Genomic DNA, 6,604 nt, shown 5'->3' with positions numbered 1-6,604 from the left:
TAAAGGCGCACCGTCCGTCCTGTGCTTCAACTTAACACTGTGGGACACAGTCCACTCTTTACTCCAAGCATTCCAGATAACTAGTTTAAAAGCAGATATGATGTTATACACACATTTATGCCTAACTGAAGGTAACAGTGGGCTTGTGCATGATGGATGCATCTTAAGGAATGAGCACATATAAAGTCTATAATATCATAATGCTATATGATATAATTTTTTTATAGGAACTCAATTTGGCAAGCATGTTGCCTTCAGCATAATGATAACAGAGGTTTGGCAGTCACGCTATTGCATCTTAGTTGGTTGCATGCCTACAGCAGTTGCAACATTGACCATCACTATAAAGAAAAAAGAAACAATAAAACTGGCATCTGTGTTGGAGATTAAGTTATGTCATTAATCACAGTCAAGAAATCGTGTAACTATTTCGCCACTGGTGCTGAATGACAGGAGTAAAGTGTTTTTGTTGGACTCTTGCCACACTGCTCTGCCCAGCAGAGTCATGTAAAGAGTTAAAGCTGCTCAGTGGAGTCTGCCAGGCGAGGCCACGCCCCCTCTCTGTTAACTTACTCAAAGAAGCAAAAGTTCGGCAAGAGGCGCCGCTGATTGGCTCTCCGGGCTTTACGACTCTCCTCCCAGATCCTCTGATTGGTTGAGAAGCAGAAAAAACCAGCACCGCTGTTCTTACAATTGACAGTGAATGAAATAAATTCCCCATTTGCCGGCAGGTTGCCAGCAAGCGGTGCACAACATCTGACACGCGTATTCGGCAAGAAGCTATGTAAATACAGTCTCAGCACTAGTTGTGTTGACAGTCTTATTTATTAAGGGAATACAATATGAAATGGAGAGGTGAAGGATAGGAGTAGGATAAGTAGGTAACCCTCTGTCACTAGGAATAATGAAAAAAAAACATTTTGTCCTGTTAGATACATCATCATAATTTGTAATCAAAATTGCACTGAATTAAACCACACTGGGCTGCCAACCAAATGCTCAGTGCACTACCAAACAGCCTTAATTAAAAGTCATGTGTTGTGGAAAAAACACAAGGAATTAATTTAAAAGCAATCATTACACACATCCATTCATACACATCTCCTTGCTGCATCAGTCAGAGTGGTGTTTTTCAGTGTGTGAGGTGGAATCAGGTTTATGTGGCAGGTTCATGGAGGTTAGAGGGAGAAGGATTGAGACCATGAAGCACTTGCCTACTCTGAGTTTTAGGCACCTGTTGCATGCTGCACAGCCTTTTATAACTCAATCAAGTCAGGGGAAGAAAAGGAAGACAGTTATTGCGATGGCATACTTTGTACTTAATTCCCTTCTTTTAAGTAAAGAATAAACAAATTCATGTAATACGACTACTCATTTCCATACAGTATTGACAAATAGCAGTTTAGACTATAGGGTTTGGTCTCTTTTCACTTCCAGTTCATTGGAATCTTGTAATCATGGACCCTATAGTCTCGATTACCTGTTTTCAGATGTGTGTATGTAGGAGATCAAAAACACAGTTCATCTGAGGTCCTCCAGGAATAAATTAATGATATCTGGCATAGATAGCAAACCAAAAAAATGACTAGTTCACTGAATTTATAGCTCTTGTTCCATAATTTCTTGTCTATAGGAAGCACACGTCTGGTTTGAGGAATGTTTGGAAGATCATCAAAACAGTTTAAAGGACATCACTGATGTGGTTTTGTTTGAATTTTAATCATTTTTTTCCCTCAGCTATTCCAAATAGCTGAGGAAGCAATTATCAGTTTTCTGAAATCCACTGGCAAGCTAATGAATGAGCAGAGACATATATAAAGTATTATCTGAGGTGTGCATATATCATAGAAGATGTCTGTCTTTGACCATAAAATGACTGTTTGTACTTGATCCTGTGAAAGAAAATCATATTACATGTACAAATATCCACTCTGTTAATATAGTTAGTGACGTGGATTAAGAGTGTGCATTATGTAGCAAAAAAAATTAAAGAACGTTTTAATTTCTGTGATGAATTTCTGAATTTCTGGGATGAACTGGAATCCCATCCAGGGTGTATTCCCATCTTATGCCCAGTGTTCTCTGTATCACGATTCTGACCAATATAAAGCCATTACTGAAACTGAGTGAATTAAAAAAAATCAGACTGCATGTCTCCTGCCTTCAGAGAGTCTACTGTGGAAAAAACTAGGGTTTGATCCCCATCCTCTAATTCCCCCTTCACTCAGCTGACCCTAATGTGTGTTGCATGTGAAAGTATGTAGTGAAAGAGCTCTTCGACTCAGAAAAAGTAAAGTCAGGGGGCTGAAAAAGGGCCCAGCTGTTCCCACTGGACTTTTCCTCATGATTACTAGGGCAGACTGTCCACAACCCCTGAACTACCCCTGGAAACCCTAGAGTAATAACCTGAAAGTCAGGCCAGCTCAGGGTAAACCGAGCATTTTAGTTAAAGAGGACGGAGATTTTAGTTAAATGCAATGGTGAGTTACGTGTTGAAACATGCCACAGGAACAGATGGGATAAGATGAGAGGAATGGGAGCTGCAGATATATTAATGCCCTGCTTTTGCATCACTGCAGACACAGAAGTGTGTGCTTTGATCAGTCACAGAGAGTTCTTCCAGATATTTCTTTCAGACTGAAGACAGAAGTGCGTAAATGTTGCATATTGAAAAGGCCAGTCACTCTTGAGTTGTTCAGAACATTCTGTCCCATGGAAGTCTAGTCCAAGGTCAGTTTTTACCACTAGATTACTGATGTTAACTTACACATGAGTAAATGCATATCAAACATGGTTTATAGGAAAATTTAAGACTATTAGTTTGCAAACAATTATTTACATGAATTCCAGAAGGAAGGATGTGGAACAGAAGGACATTTTTATCTCTTTACAAAGTCGAGGGAGGGAGAGAATGGCGATGCAACAATAAAATGCACCAGCCTGTGACAGCAGCCATACGTTAACAGGACAGGAGGCATTAATTCTTCATAAGGAAATTGGAAGTGTGGGTGCATGAGGGGGGTGTTGTGTGGTGAGAAACTAATGAGAACCAGGCACACACACTTTGCCCTGTGGACATCATGGGGTGGAGGACACTAGGTTGGCTGAGATTCTACAGCTATATTCACAGTCCTCTATGTACTATGGCTGATGGCCAAGGGAAACACCCTTCATCAACCAATTAAAAGATTAATACCAGACACTTGTCCTTAACCTCATCTTTTGCCCCTTTGTCTCATCTCAGAAAGGATCATTAGCAACACATAGCATATAGTAATTGGAACTGTTAAAGCTAAGGTAGTTTTGTTCTGAAAATATAAATAATCTGCAGTTTTCCTGTGTTATGTCAGATTCATATATACAGCCATGCACTGTTCCCTTAAAATAGTACAACTACCCAGGCATGTTTGTGTCACGGGACTGTAAGAAAACTGTGAAGCGTTGAGATGGAGACAGGGAGAAGGGGAAAACAGAGAGAGAGAGAGAGAGAGAGAGAGAGAGAGAGACAGAGGAAAGAGAGATGGTTAAATCTTTAATTGGAGGCAATTTGATTCATTTGGTTGTGTTGGAGACGGGCAGTCCAGGCAGACGAGGCCTGAGGCAGAGTGTGTGTCATCTTCTCTTTGTATCCGTCAGGGTAATTCATGCCCCCAGGGGCCTGCTGTCAGTGGCCAGGCTTCATGATCCCATTCCTTCTGATCTAGCCCTTTATGGGCCAGTTCAACTTCTCAGGGAATCCAGGCCTTCGCCTCAGCTCTGCTTTTCCTTAGACTAGGGAGACAGTCTTGTGCTATATGTTTCATACAGTACTGTAATAATGCCTGAGAGACTTATGTCATTATAGGTAGTGTAGCTTTAAGAACATAGATTTCAAGTAAGTCTTTGTGGTATATGGTGTTTTATTCTCTTGTTCTGTCTACAACTATTAATTGGGTGTATTAGTAGTGTTGCTATAAAAAATGTTGAAATTAGATGTTTCATTTTCAACTCAGACTCAAGCCTGGGTTGTTTGGGTTAAAGAAAATGTACTGGATAATGACGCCGTGCTATAACTATAACACATTATACTCTTGTTATCTGATTCTCTCCATTCCACCCACTGCACCTTCACCACCTTTAATTTATGTGTTGTTGGACCTCATGATCCCAGCATGAGGGTCAGTTTGGATATACACACTGGAACGGTCTCAGATGAGTCAAACACACCAGTAGTACCACTGCCTACTCCATGTATTAAACAAATCACAGAACTCAAGCAGCCAACCAACCAATGTTGGACAAAAAGGTGAATGAGACACCTGTGCTGCTCCCAGGGAACTAAAACTGCAGCTAGGAGTTTATTTCAATCAAATTATGATGTTTTTTCAAGGCTGCTGTTAGAGATGGCTAATCAATAGCATGGTTATCTCAGTGTTTTGTGTTCTTTCCCTTCTGTCTTCCTGACCAGCAGAGACAGCGGGACTGAGGCCCAAATAGGCAGGTCAGCCGAGCCCTAGCCAGAGACACACTTGTGTGAAGAATAATATTTTCCAGCTTTTTATCAGCATTTGTTCAGTGGGTCATGGAGACAGTCTGTCTTTGAGATCCAGATAACCAAGTGAAAGCTTCTAATTGCACTGTCTCTGCCAGACTGATTTAAACGCAATCATGCGCTTACACACACACACACAGACACACACACACAAGCATTCCTAACGACCCCAAGTTAGAGGCATTGTAGGAAGAAAGCTTTGAGGCAGATTTTAAAGGCTCCCCTGGTAGATTATTTGTTTGCAAGGATATATTTGTACCTTAGAATAGATCACGTCAGGTTTAAAATGAACTGTCTGAGCTGTACAATATCTTGAACTACAGGCCCTCCAATGCTCATTGACAAAACAACACAATTTACAACTGCATGCATAATTGCGTGTATTAAAGGACTGCAGGGATAATCACTGCGCATTTGTGGATGAGAAGAGTTATACATTCATTAAGTTTTATTCTGGATTGCCTGAAGACGAAACGGGGATACATTACAGTGGAGCCCAAAATACTGCACAAGAAAGAGATGCCAACACACACAGAAAGCAGGGCCAAAGTAAATTGGCAGTGAGCAGATTTTCACACATTGGAAAGACCGAGTCCTCACACTAGGGCAAAAACATTCACATGTAGGCCCTAAACACACTTAACATGGCCTCCATCAATAACAAATTACTGACTTGGCACAACAACAGTGCACAGTGAATAAGGTACACCAGAATGCCACTCAGTAAGGGAGTTTGTTGAAATAAGGAGTCTTGTAAAAGTTCCCCAAAGGGTCAAGTGAGAGAATCAGAGTGTTGAGGGTTTTAATGAAAGTGTGTTTGTTATGTGGAGGCCTGAGCTGACATGGCATGGTGGCTGAGTTTCAGGGACATGGATGAAGGAGGAGAGGAGAGGGAAGGGCTGCTGGAGAAAGTACAAACACTCCCAGTGTGAACCGCTGTATTTTTTTAATGTTTCCCGAATGCTAGTAAATCCAACCCTCTTAAAAATCCATGCTGAAACCTAATGCCAAACATGACATCATCCACAGCACGAATATTTTTTTTTCTTCATTTTTCACAAACTGCATTTACAAAAAGCTGAAGTGCTGCTGTGGCCACCACACATACCACATATCCACATCTTACTGTGTACCACCACACAAGCCAGCACTGACCCACTGAGTCCCCCTTAGAAGAAGCTGGTACAGAGAAACTCAGCAAAACTAAGAATCGGTAGCCATTTGGCTCATACTGTTTGTTGTGTAAATGCAAAACATCTGTCAGATTGTTGTTCAACTGAAACTTGGGGATGGTGATGTGGTGAAACCTCATTCGCCGTTTGTTGCTTGGATTTGCATGGCCCCTGTGAAAAGAGAGGTTGATTATACTGCATTGCTATTTTTTAAAAATGTGGATGTTTCATAGGATAGATTAATGCAGATCAGCAGCATACTTATTTGGGAAGATGAATGAACATGTGTGCTGATGTATGTGTAAATTTTTTTTATTAGGGTGCTTCTGACAAAGACAGTGAGAGCAGGAGACAGTCAAAAAGCTTTCATCAAGAAACATCATGAAGCCTGAAAGAAAGCAAATTCTTACAGATTCTTACACTTGGTTTATAAGAGAAGGGGCAGAATATTTGTCTCTGCACACAAGACTTTTTATTTACAACTTGGCTACCTCGAATGTGCAGTTACTGTTCATGTTTTCTGCTTTTCCATGTGATAAACCATATAAGTCCTGTTCTACTCCAGAATCCATTTCTGTGTGTATGTGTGTGTGTGTGTGCATTTTCTGACCGACAGCCCTGCATCGGATGCTCATTAGCACAATGACTAGGGTGTTGGAGGTCCTGATAGTGATAACCAGTTGGTCTGGCGTCAGCCTGGTAAGTAAGCAGTGGCTCCCCTTCTAAAAGCCGGCAGTTTGATAGGCTATCAGGAGACAGGCTGTGCTGGGGAGACATGGTGTCCGGCGTTAAATGACCTCCTAAAATAGAGTGGGCTGCACAGACAGAGGTTCCCAAAATCTCATCCACTGGAGAGGGACCCACACTGGGGCCAACACAGGAAGAGCATGTCATCAGGTTC

Source organism: Pangasianodon hypophthalmus, chromosome 6 (assembly GCF_027358585.1).
Source record: "Pangasianodon hypophthalmus isolate fPanHyp1 chromosome 6, fPanHyp1.pri, whole genome shotgun sequence".
In the NCBI taxonomy this organism is placed as follows: domain Eukaryota; kingdom Metazoa; phylum Chordata; class Actinopteri; order Siluriformes; family Pangasiidae; genus Pangasianodon; species Pangasianodon hypophthalmus.
The sequence above is the reverse complement of the archived record's forward strand: the minus strand, read 5'-3'. Positions refer to the sequence as shown.